This window comes from Schistocerca americana, chromosome 11, assembly GCF_021461395.2.
Source record: "Schistocerca americana isolate TAMUIC-IGC-003095 chromosome 11, iqSchAmer2.1, whole genome shotgun sequence".
Classification (NCBI taxonomy): Eukaryota; Metazoa; Arthropoda; class Insecta; order Orthoptera; family Acrididae; genus Schistocerca; species Schistocerca americana.
Window position 1 is genome coordinate 194160139 of NC_060129.1, and position 12929 is coordinate 194173067.

At 47.2% G+C, this 12929-nt stretch overlaps 1 protein-coding gene across 1 annotated transcript in view; it reads left to right on the forward strand.

Moving 5' to 3' along the window:
- Positions 1–12929, forward strand: part of LOC124553582 (basement membrane-specific heparan sulfate proteoglycan core protein) — a 799417-nt gene that overhangs the window by 155090 nt on the left and 631398 nt on the right. The gene's annotated exons all lie outside the window — the stretch shown is intronic.

A 12929-nucleotide genomic window follows, 5' to 3' on the forward strand; every position in this document is an offset into this window, starting at 1 on the left:
GGAGGCGGGCTGCACGATGTTGGGGCGTGAGCGGAAGACGGCCTAACGGTGTGCGGGACCGTAGCCCAGCTTCATGGAGACGGTTGCGAATGGTCCTCGCCGATATCCCAGGAGCAACAGTGTCCCTAATTTGCTGGGAAGTGGCGGTGCGGTCCCCTACGGCACTGCGTAGGATCCTACGGTCTTGGCGTGCATCCGTGCGTCGCTGCGGTCCGGTCCCAGGTCGACGGGCACGTGCACCTTCCGCCGACCACTGGCGACAACATCGATGTACTGTGGAGACCTCACGCCCCACGTGTTGAGCAATTCGGCGGTACGTCCACCCGGCCTCCCGCATGCCCACTATACGCCCTCGCTCAAAGTCCGTCAACTGCACATACGGTTCACGTCCACGCTGTCGCGGCATGCTACCAGTGTTAAAGACTGCGATGGAGCTCCGTATGCCACGGCAAACTGGCCGACACTGACGGCGGCGGTGCACAAATGCTGCGCAGCTAGCGCCATTCGACGGCCAACACCGCGGTTCCTGGTGTGTCCGCTGTGCCGTGCGTGTGATCATTGCTTGTACAGCCCTCTCGCAGTGTCCGGAGCAAGTATGGTGGGTCTGACACACCGGTGTCAATGTGTTCTTTTTTCCATTTCCAGGAGTGTAGTTCTGGCAATACCGGCCATGACCTTCTTCTTCTGTGCGGATGTCTTCCGCGAGTAATGAGTGTGTTGGGTAGGAACACTACGAATGTAGTCTGCGAACATACAAGGCGAGAATGTGGGTCTCGCGGGAGGCGTGCGCGAGATAGTCCCCGCAGCTGCGCTATCCTGTGTGTCCTCGGTGGCTCAGATGGATAGGGCGTCTGCCATGTAAGCAGGACATCCCGAGTTCGAGTCCCGGTCGGGGTACACATTTTCACCTGTCGCCGTTCATATATATCAACGCCCGCCAGCAGCTGAAGGTATAAAAAATTAACTCTAATTTCGTCCAACAACTCTGTCGATGAATGGCAAGTCGAATAATTGCTTGCATCGCGGCCTCAGGGGGGACCAAATCGTTACTGACTTGTGCAATCTGTGAAGCTCTTTCTCTTTATTAAATAATCCAATTTTTCTTAAACTGTAATCATTGGTGTGCCTGTATGCGTATGTTCCATTTCCGTCCCATCTGGATAATTCCTTCATAGTGTCTCGATTTCTTTTTCTTGGGCTTATAATGTATATTAATCACTGGCATTTAATATTAAATAAATTTTTTGTTAAAAGTTGCTGTCAGTGAGCATCGGACTAGCGTCTTGCAAAAAGACTTTCACGCCACCCGTTAAGCGACGATCGATTTCTTTGAAAAGCTGGAAATGTTGTATTCGAAAAAATGCTTGGTAATCTAATCTTCAGGGTGTTTTTTTTTTCTTTTTAATTTCAGAACAACGTCGAACTAGTTTAGGGAACTGACGCCCAAGCGCTGAAGTCCTACAAGTTGGAAGAAAAGCGGAGAAGGGTCAGTGCTGTAAAGTTCCCTTGTTAGTTGCGCTGATGTTTATCCGTCCAGCCCACATGCAACTGGTCTGAAAATATTCGTCTTCTAGCAGCGTATCAAGGACGTAATTTCATAACGGCACAGGGATCGGTTAGCCCCGTGAGAGGGGCGTATAAACGGGCGGTACTCTCAAAAGCGCACCCAATACACGCCACTGGCGGCGTTGCGCCTTTGTGTTTCATTCGCAGGCTGAAACACTTTCGGCCCCGGACTTTACACATACGGAAATTCGCGTCTTTGGTCTGGTTGCGTGTGTCTACAAGCAAACGCGGCGTGATACTGCTGCTAGTGTGTGTGTGTGTGTGTGTGTGTGTGTGTGTGTGTGTGTGTCAGAACCAGCCGACCAAAAAAACAGGATAAAGTGTTGAAGAGGTCCAGTGTTGCATACTGCGCATTACATCCGGCAATACTAGCCGGTAAACATATTCCTGTGCAGCTGAATCGCAGACAGCTGCTGCGTTCCAGAGTGGAAGAGTTGTTCGTGTTACGACACTCGGGTGAGGTCAGACATCGTGATAGTCGAGTGAAAGGTGGAGGAGATGCGTTATTATGACGTCAACAAGTTTGTATCGCCAACAGGAGGTGGAGATACTGACATGGATAGCCATAGGGTGGTGGGGGGCGGGGGCGGCTGGACGAAATCTCGGTGTCGCTCCGCCCCCTCGCTAATGCAAGAGTAGGATAGAACAGTAAACCTCCCACTCACGATTCTGTAAAGAGCCGGACTCGTGTGTGTAAAATGTCTTCAGACGTCTCATTAATTTACAAATGAATCAATGTGTTAAACATTGTACTTTAGGCATGTAAGTGAAAAATAATGCTTAGGAAAGGTATGAAATTATAAAACACTGGGTGAACAGTCTGGGTAATTTGCGCTCCCTTTTAAGCAGAGGCGAGTTTTCCACGCAGCTCAATGTTTATGACGCCATAACTCCAAAACTATGTGTCGTGCAGTGATATAATCGTGCTAGTACATTCGGTGATATGCGCGAATAGTCACCAAAGCGTATTGCGAATACTGTTATTTGACTGTCAGAGAGGTCACAGTTCGTAGTAATTGACGGAAAGTCATCGAGTAAAGAAGAAGTAATTTCTGGCGTTCCCCAAGATAGTGGTATATATAGGCTGTTTGCTGTTCCTTACCTATATAAACGATTTGGGAGACAATCTGAGCAGCCGCCTTCGGTTGTTTGCAGATGACGCTGTCGTTTATCGACTAATAAAGTCATCAGAAGATCAACACACACTGCGAAACGATTGAGAAAAGATATCTCTATGGTGCGAAAATTGGCAATTGACCGTGAATAATGAAAAGTATGGGGTCATCGACACGAGTGCTAAAAGGATTCCGTTAAACTTCGGTTACACGATAAATCAATCTAAAGACCGTAAATTCGACTAAATACCTAGGAATTACAATTACGAACCCCTACAAAAAGGTTCTGGAGAAGGGAAACCAAAGACCGTGTTTTACTGGCATAACACGTAGAAGACGCAACAGATCTACGAAAGAGACTGCGTACACTAAGCTTGTCCGCCCTCTTTCGGAGTACTGCTAAATTATTTTGCAATCTGAACTTCTGATGCCTTTACTAGACGGTAAACGACAGCATCATCTGCAAACAATCTAAGAGGGCTGCTCGGATTGTCTCCTGAACCGTTTATGTAGCTTAGGAACAGCTCAGGGCATATAACACTTCCTTGGCGAACGCCAGGTATTACTTCTGTTTTACTCGATGACTTTCCGTCAGCTATGTGACCTTTCTGGCAGAAAATCACGGATCCATTCGTCAAATCGAGACGGTATACTGCACATGCGCGCAATTTGGTTAGAAGACGGTTGTGAGGGTCGATGTCAAAAGTCTTCTGGAATTCTAGAAATACGGAATCAATTTGAAATCTCTTTTCAGTAGCTCTCAACACTCCGTGTGAGTAAAGAGCTAGTTGTGTTTCACAAGAACAATAGAAATTATGAAATACGTGAAGGAAGCAATCTAGTGACATATAGCCAGCACGGATTTAGAAAACAGTGCTGGCTATATGTCACTAGATTGCTTTCTTCACGTATTTCATAACGTTGTAATGCAATCGGATAGAAATCTACAATTTCAAATGACAGCGAAGACCGATTTCAAGCAATAGTCAGTGGATCAAAGCAGAATTCGAGGAACGTCAGAGGCTGCTGATTCTATTCGCATGCAAACATTTACAGTGATTTTGAACGTGGCTGAGTTGGAGATAAAAGCTTAAAAACATATAAAAACAAAAATATCTGTAAAAGGACTAAAATGAAAATTGACGACCATGTTATTGATGTGTGTATGAAAAGATTGCACTTGATTAGCCGGTTACGTATCTGGAATAGCATTTTGTCGAGGTAATTATCTTGAAGGTCAGCGGCCTTGCCGCAGTGGTAGCACCGGTCCCCGTCAGATCAGCTAAGTTAAGCGCTGTCGAGCTGGGCTAGCGCTCGGATGGGTGACCATCCGGTCTGCCTAGTGCTGTTGGCAAGCGGGGTGCACTCAGCCCTTGTGAGGCAAACTGAGGAGCTACTCGACTGCGGAGTAGCGGCTCCGGTCTCGTAAAATGACATACGGCCGGGAGAGCGGTGTGCTGACCACATGGCCCTCCATGACTGCATCCAGTGACGCCTGTGGTCTGAGGATGACACGGCGGCCGGTCGGTGCCGTTGGGCCTTCATTACCCGTTCGGACGGAGTTGAGATCAGTTGAGAGAATCATCTTGAAAGTTCTGTGTCTCGATGTTATAATGAATTAACAGTAGTTAAAAGATCGTCTTTTAGATGAATCTATTTGCCTGTATTCCCAGGTATTTTCACCTCTTGTTTTGACTGAGATATCTCAACTGCCACAAAATGTTGTAGGCTATTAAAGAGAGCGTCAAAAATATGCCGAGATGGGTTCGAGGCATTACTTCACAGAAGCTATACCGCACAGAACCCATTGTGTCACTGTAGATATATGGTCGTTTTGACTTGCAGTGCATGTCATAAATGTTGAGTATAATTTAGTAATGTTGACCATAATTTCTACAAAAGAAACCAAAAACGAAATGTTGACTCACACGAGATCTGAGACCGTGTTCTTCGAAGTATTTCATAATGTTGGCACAGTATGTGTTCGAAAATCCTACTGCGAATCGATGACGGTGGTGTGCGCATCGTTGTAAAATAAAAGAAGAATGCGTGCTGTTAGGTTTGCTGCTAAACGTCGGGGCTTTCCTCATGTACGGGATACAGCCGAGAAACGGGCAGAGAGAAACAGGAGAGGAACTGGTTTTTACGGCACGACCGGCAAGTCTAGGCGACGGACATTCTAGCGCGCGTGTCTAGCCTACGTGGAGCAATGTCGGCGGCGCTTAGCGCCTGCCCGGAGCGGAGACCGGCCTGGGATTGTGTCAGAGGCGACATCTTGACCTTGCGGCTGTGTGATAAGGACCAGCGGCCACAACCGCATCCTCGGCAAAACCAAAACCACTTGCCGCGTGTCTGGGTGTGACCGGAAGCCTGCTTCCTCGCGGCCAAGAGGAGCGGATGGGGAAGTTATGACACACGGGCTCCTCCCGTCTAGGAACATGGCTGCAGCACCGATCGATTTAACTACACTACTGGCCATTAAAATTGCTAAGCCAAGAAGAAATGCGGATGATAAACGGGTGTTCATTGGACAAATATATTATAGTAGAACTGACATGTGATTACAGTTTCACAACTTTGGTGCATAGATCCTGAGAAATCACTACCCAGAACAACCACCTCTGGCCGTAATAACGGCCTCGATACGCATGGGGATTGAGTCAAACAGAGCTGGGATGGCGTGTACAGGTACAGCTGCCCGTGCAGCTTCAACACGATACCACAGTTCATCGAGAGTAGTGACTGGCGTATTGTGACGAGCCAGTTGCTCTGCCACCATTGACCAGACGTTTTCAATTGGTGAGAGATCTGGAGAATGTGCTAGTTAGGGCAGCAGTCGAACATTTTCTGTATCCAGAAAGTCCAGTACAAGACCTGCAACATGCGGTCGTGCATTATCCTGCTGAAACGTACGATTTCGCAGGGATCGAATGTAGGGTAGAGCCACGGGTCGCGACCGAGACGTGTAAACGATGGCACCCCATATCATCACGCCGCACCCGGCACACCAGTATGGCGATGACGAATACACGCCTCCAATGTGCGTTCACCGCAATGTCGCCAAACACGGATACGACCATCGTGGTGCTGTAAACAGAACCTGGATTCATCTGAAAACATGACTTTTGCCATTCGTGCACCCAGGTTCGTCGTCGAGTGCATTGCAGGCGCTCCTGTCTGTGATGCAGCGTCAAGGGTAACCGCAGCCACGGTCTCCGAGCTGATAGTCCGTGCTGCTGCAAACGTCGTCGAACTGTTCGTGCAGATGGTCGTTGTCTTGCAAACGTCCCCATCTGTCGACTCAGGGATCGAGACGTGGCTGCACGATCCGTTACAGCCGTGCGGATAAGATGCTGTCATCTCGACTGCTAGTGATACGAGGCCGTTGGGATTCAGCACGGCGTTCCGTATTACCCTCCTCAACCCACCGATTCCATATTCTGCTAACAGTCATCGGATCTCGACCAACGCGAGCAGCAATGTCGTCATAGGATAAACCGCAATCGCGATGGGCTACAATCCGACCTTTATCAAAGTCGGAAACGTGATGGTACGCATTTCTCCTCCTTATACGAGGCATCACAACAACGTTTCACCAGGCAACGCCGGTCAACTGCTGTTTGTGTATGAGAAATCGGTTGGAAACTTTCCTCATGTCAGCACGTTGTAGGTGTCGCTCTGGAAAGCTAATCATTTGCGTATCACAGCATCTCCTTCCCGTCGGTTAAATTTCGCGTGTGTAGCACGTCATCTTCGTGGTGCAGCAATTTTAATGGCCAGTAGTGTATTTAAATTTTCTGTGCGTCTCTGGCGGACGGTTCAGCAGTCACTAGTAAAGTGATAAAATGATGTCGCAAAAAGTATTTTAAAAAGAAGTCTTGAGAAGTGACGTACGACTCTTTTCCGAACAGACAGACCTGCCAGGGAAATGTTTTGTTGGGATGCCAAGTTCCAACATTGTATCCATGTATATGTGAGGGAGGAGGGTGGGAGGCGTGACATAGAGGAGGGAGGTGTTGGAGCAGGTATTTGACCTCCTTCAAGAGTAATGTTGGTAACCACGGGTCTGAGGTGCGTGAACCTGTTAACCAACAATATGTGCGCAGCTTGGTGCTACTCTGTTGCCGCCGCACGCCTGCCTTCAGACTGTGCTTGCCTCGCCGCTGTTTCGTTCCCCACGCCACGCTACGCCCGCCAGCTGGCACCGTCGCCCACAAATACCTCTTCCGCCTGCGCCTGATTATTTTCCAGAAGCCCCGGGCGGCGTGTTATGTGACGCCAGCCGCGATGCCGCGGATCTTCCGAGCGCTCCACAGTTCCGCGTGTTTCACTCCTCCCCTCCCATCGAGCTGACCCCCTGCCTCCCCCCATCCATAAATCCCCCCTCCCAATACCCTACACACCGCTCGACGCTTCTCTTTCGTCACAGACTCCATTGCCACTACCGATATATTTCTCCAGACCGAGCGAGGTGGCGCAGTGGTTAGCACACTGGACTCGCATTCGGGAGGAGGACGGTTCAATCCCGTCTCCCGCCATCCTGAGTTAGGTTTTCCGTGATTTCCCTAAATAACTCCAGGCTAATGCCGGGATGGTTCCTTTGAAAGGGCACGGCCGATTTCCTTCCCAATCCTTCCCTAACCCGAGCTTGCGCTCCGTCTCTAATGACCTCGTTGTCGACGGGACGTTAAACACTAACCACCACCACCACCACCACCACCACCATTTCTCCAGATGGGAGACTTCCCCAGGGCTCCGTGTTAGGACCAAAATTATTTGCGTTTTCTGTCAAATTTGCAGACGGCAATGTGATCGCCAATAAAGTGATGACACGATATCTCAGGGGTGTTTTTCAAACAAGTCTTCACAGTATTCTGAGAATATTTCCCGAACAGGGAAAGCTGTTGGGGACTTAGTTCCACTGCTCTGGAATTCTGCACGCCATACTCTTCCTCTCAAGCTATCTCTTGACACCTCTCCCTATCTCCGTAAAATACACATAACTTCTGCCTCTCTGCCACAGACACGGTTGCCACAACGCATATCCCTCTAAACAAATGGAGTCAACTACGATAGTTCCCCAAGCTTCAGTTCTTGTACTAAATTTATTTGCATTATACTTGATCATTGGCAGGTGGCATAGCATTCTGCTTCTATATAGATGGAATTGTGTGTGTATGTGTGTCTGTGTGTGTGTGTGTGTGAGAGAGAGAGAGAGAGAGAGAGAGAGAGAGAGTCTTCCAGTATTTCCCTGCAACCCCTGGAGAAATGTAATGAAACTTAGTACACATACACCATTATTCCTGCCGGCAGGAAAGAGGTGTCATTATTATGGAGTAATGACTTTCGCCATCTGAGGATGTGAGTAGCTACATTGTTGAAACTTTATTTTTTCATTTGCTTCAATACTGCAACCACTGTTAGCCTATACTGGCCGTCATCAGAACTTAAAACTGAACACAACGGACGTTCGACGATGGTATGCAAGACTAGAATCTTCGTTGGGCGATCGCAGAGAAAAGCGAAAAGACTTGCACGTAGTTTCCACGCGGTGTAACGTACGCCAGCTCTTTTTAAATTTCGATATATGCAATATAATGAGAATAATGTAGAGAAAGAACTCGATAGGATTCGAGTCCAAGTATAGTGGTATAGATCCTGAACACAACACACCACACCACAGAAGTATTTACTGGCAATGATAAGAAGCGATATGAAAACGGACGCTTATCTAAAACCAGTGTTGAATAGGTGAATGAAAGACATGTACAGGGTGGTCCATTGATAGTGACGGGGCCAAATATCTCACGAAATAAGCATCAAACGAAAAAGATTTACAAAGAACGAAACTTGTCTAGCTTGAAGGGGGAAACCAGATGGCGCTATGGTTGGCCCGCTAGGTGGTGCTGCCATAGGTCAAACGGATATCAACTGCGTTTTTTTTTTTAAATAGGAACCCCCATTTTTATTTCATATTCGTCTAGTACGTAAAGAAATATGAATGTTTTAGTTGGACCACTTTTTTCACATTGTGATTGATGGCGCTGTAATAGTCACAAACACATGGCTCACAGTTTTAGACGAACAGTTGGTAACAGAACGTAGGTACGTTTGAACATTTTATTTTGGCTGTTCCAATGTCATACATGTACCTTTGTGAACTTATCATTTCTGACAACGCATGTTGTTACAGCGTCATTACCTGTAAATATCACATTAATGCAATAAATGCTCAAAATGGTGTCCGTCAACCTCAATGCATTTGGCAATACGTGTAACGACATTCCTCTCAACAGCGAGTAGTTCGCCTTCCGTAATGTTCGCACATGCCCTGACAATGCGCTGACGCATGTTGTCAGGCGTTGTCGGTGGATCACGATAGCAAATATCCTTCAACTTTGACCACAGAAAGAAATCCGGGGACGTCAGATCCGGTGAACGTGCGGGCCATGGTATGGTGCTTCGACGACCAATCCACCTGTCATGAAATATGCTATTCAGTACCGCTTCAACCGCACGCGAGCTATGTGCCGGACATCCATCATGATGGAAGTACATCGCCATTCTGTCATGCACTGAAACATCTTGTAGTAACATCGGTAGAACATTAGGTAGGAAATCAGCATACACTGCACCATTTAGTCTGCCATCGATAAAATGGGGGCCAATTATCCTTCCTCCCGTAATGCCGCATCGTATATCAACCCGACAAGGTCGCTGATGTTCCACTTGTCGCAGCCATCGTGGATTTTCCGTTGCCCAATAGTGCATATTATGCCGGTTTACGTTACCGCTCGTGGTGAATGACGCTTCGTCGCTAAGTAGAACGGGTGCAAAAATTCTGTCATCGTCCCGTAATTTCTCTTGTGCCCAGTGGCAGAACTGTACACGACGTTCAAAGCCGTCCCCATAAAATTCCTGGTGCATAGAAATATGGTACGGGTGCGATCGATGTTGGTGTAGCATTCTCAACACCGACGTTTTTGAGATTCCCGATTCTCGCGCAGTTTGTCTGCTACTGATGTGCGGATTAGTTGTGACAGCAGCTAAAACACCTGCTTGGGCATCGTCATTTGTTGCAGGTCGTGGTTGACGTTTCACATGTGGCTGAACACTTCCTGTTTCCTTAAATAACGTAACTATCCGGCGAACGGTCCGGACACTTGGATGATGTCGTCCAGGATACCGAGCAGCATACTTAGCACACTCCCGTTGGGCATTTTGATCACAATAGCCATACATCAACACGATATCGACCTTTTCCGCGATTGGTAAAGGGGCCATTTTAACACGGGAAATGTATCACGAAGCAAATACCGTACGCACTGGCGGAATGTTACGTAATACCATGTACTTATACGTTTGTAGCTATTAAACTGCCATCTATCACAAAGCGATAAAGGTGGTCCACTAAAACAGTCATATTTCTTTACGTACTACACGAATATGTGATAAAAATGAGGGTTCCTGTTTTAATAAAACGCAGTTGATATCCGTCTGACCCATGGCAGCGCCATCTAGTGGGTCTCGAGACACCTGTTTATGTGGCAGAGTAGGGGAAGTTGTTCGTGTATACATTGTTACGTTGCTAGAGAGGTTAAAATTCTCTAGGATACAGAACAGGATTGCTACCGTACCTCTGTAGGGCAGTGTTCCTCCACAGCTAGTTCCGTAGTGCGTACAGCCTATAACGTGCGTGGCTATTTCTGGTCAGAGGCATAAAGGCTACACTTCACAGAGTACTGGGTTTGAAAACGTTACTTTATATACCACGCAAAATTTATTTACTCATTACTCCGATTCTATAATTGGAGCTACCTGTTTACTTTATGGGAGCCAAGTAAGTTTATTTAGTCCTACGTAATTAATATTACGGCCGTGTCTGTCTAAGCGAGTAAATACAGCCATCTAGTTTGTTATTAGGCCAGATGTATTTTACCGTCATGTGGCTGTTACCTGTAATTGGTCGGTAAACAGCCATATTCAAATGGAGATTTAATTTAATCGCTTGCAAATTGGCTCAATCCACGTTATTACGATGTATCGTACGAATGAGCCATGAAACACGTTGCAATCTAATTAACTAACCAACCTTCTCTCACAGTCTTTCCTCCACTCCTCTATCTGTCTCCATTTTACTTGCTATTCCCCTTTTCTACCCATGCACGTCAACACCTGCTCTCCCCCATCATACATCTTTTCCATTTGTAAGACAGATCCCAAAGTCGTATATATTCTTTTGACAACATAATTTGTCATCTTTCTCCTTCCTTCACAGTCCTCTTCTCCACTCCAGTCTCCTTTTATTTTTTGATTTACTGTAACAATTACACACTAATACTCTTCCACGTAGACTTATATGAATTGCACAAAAGTTTGACAGTTTTTTTTTTCTCTGTGTCTGTAGGGTTTTTACCGCCACGACGTGGAGTAGAATTACGTGATTATTGTTTTCTTTATTTGTCCGACTTATTGCTTGTATACCAAATTTGGTTCCTGAGTTATGCTCTCATACCAAGCCTTTTCTCCCCAAACGGTCAGCCATAGGCATGTCTTACTGTCGTAGTAAGTTTTTCCAGACGGCAGGTGATTCATGTGCCACATTGTTAGAAATTCCTCACGGCGTTATGAAGGAACGCGGATAGTTGAGTCTTTGCTCTGCTCCCACCCCCAGCCACTTCCACCATGCCTACGGGTGAAACGTCATCGTTACTGTCATTGTCATGATGCTAGCGACCGTAAGAAGTACTGGTCTGACACTATAATAATAATGTCGTGTGACTAGGGCCTCCAGTCGGGTAGACCGCTCGCCTGGTGCAGGTCTTTCGATTTGACGCCACTTCGGCGACTTGCGTGTCGATGAGGATGAAATGATGATGATACGGACAGCACAACACGCAGTCCCGGAGCGGAGAAAATCCCCGACCCAGCCGGGAATCGAACCCGGGCCCTTAGGATTGACATTCCGTCACGCTGACCACTCAGCTACCAGGGGCTGACACTACTATCGGTGGTTGTCGAATATTGTTACATGTCACGCCGTCTCACCCCCATCCCCTAAGGGTGGTGGGAGTATATATCTCCCACAACATTTTACATACAGCGTGACAATTATTGAACCATACGGAAAAAAACGTAAATTAGTTACAAACTACGGCGTGCACACACTTTATTCAACATGAAAACGTCACAACAGATATTCGGATTTAGGTTGCGACGTTTTGGATATGCCTGCCACCATTGGCGATGGTGTGGCGCAGACGAATAGCGAAATTCTGCATGACCTGCTGAAGTGTCGGAACATGGACGCTGTCGATGACCTCCCGAATGGCTGTTTTCAGCTCAGCTACGGTTTTGGGGTTACTGCTGTACACCTTATCCTTAAATACAGCGCCACAAAAAGGAGTCGCATGTGTTCAGATATGGAGAATACGGCGGCCAATCGAGGCCCATGCCAGTGGCCTCTGGGTACCCCAGAGCCAGAATGCGGTCCCTAAAGTGTTCCTCCAGGACATCAAACTCTCTCCTGCTTCGATGTGGTCGAGTTCTGTCTCGTATGAACCACATCTTGTCGTATCACGTTCACTTTGGATAATGGGGATGAAATCATCTTGCAAAATCTTCACGCACCGTTCGGTAGTCACCGTGCCATCGAGGAATACCGCACCGAGTATTCCGTGACTGGAGACTGCACACCACACAGTCACCCGTTGAGGGCGAAGAGACTTCTCGATCGCGAAATGCGGATTCTGAGATCCCCAAATGTGCTAATTTTGCTTATTGATGGAGCCATCGAAACGAAAGTGGGCTTCTTCGTTAAACCAAACCATACCATGCGCATACTGATACCCAGCATCCCCCCCAGCCAACCCTGCAGTTTGCACGTCCCAACTCAAACAGTTCAGAAGTTATGACGATTTTATTTCATATAGTTCAATAATTATAACACTATAATAATTAATGAACCATGTATAAGGGGCGTTCAGAAAGAAACGAGCTGGAGGCATAAATACAGAAACCTGTAGCTGTATTTTGGAAGTACTGACCCTGGCTGCTGAGACACTTGTCCCACTTGGCACAAGTGGCTGTCTCATAAAATTCCTGGGGCTGCGATGTTAACCAGTTCCGCACGTACAGTTGGACGTAGTCCGAGGTAAATCAGAAAGGTTATGCTGACGTTCTTCTTTGACCATGATGGCCCCCTTCTCATTAACTTCTTGCAGCACGGGAGAACAGAGAATGCCCAGC